The sequence below is a fragment of the Pteropus alecto genome, unplaced genomic scaffold, assembly GCF_000325575.1.
Source record: "Pteropus alecto unplaced genomic scaffold, ASM32557v1 scaffold43, whole genome shotgun sequence".
In the NCBI taxonomy this organism is placed as follows: domain Eukaryota; kingdom Metazoa; phylum Chordata; class Mammalia; order Chiroptera; family Pteropodidae; genus Pteropus; species Pteropus alecto.
In genome coordinates this window covers 5,935,382-5,935,970 of record NW_006435764.1, presented here as the reverse complement: position 1 = coordinate 5,935,970, position 589 = coordinate 5,935,382, and positions in this window count along the sequence as shown.

Genomic DNA, 589 nt, shown 5'->3' with positions numbered 1-589 from the left:
CTCCCTTCAAAAGCAGGTTTGGGTATTTTAATTTCATGATTCTTTCTCGTGAATATGTATATTCACAGCTATATATAACTACAGCTCCATAGATCATTCGTGGTTTTCTTCCAAAGGTACTCCTTAAATATTTTATTTCCTTAAGAGCACCCTTTTGTCCTTTCCACCAGGCAAATGAAAATACTGCCAGTCAGGAGGCTCCTACACTTGTCTTGTAAAGCCTCTCCATCCTCCACCCCTTCAACCCCCATTTCTAGCTACTTGCAATTATTCAAAAGTGAAACAGTTACTTCCTAGTCTTTTACTGTTTCACAGAGTTTCTAGGCTGTTTATTCAGTTGATATTCACTGTGATCCTACCATGTGGCCCCTAAAAGCCACAACAGCTTGGACAGGGCAGGGCTTAAAGCCTAATGTGTAAACGAGGATTTCGATGCTAGCAGTAAAGTAAAACAATCCAGAAGTTCTTAAGGTAATAATTTTCAGTTTCCCTCAAACCTGCTCCAGAGGCAAAGTTGAATTGCAGTAATTTTCAAACTTCTGTGACCATGACTCTTAGTGAGAAGTACACACAGCCATATAAATACTTG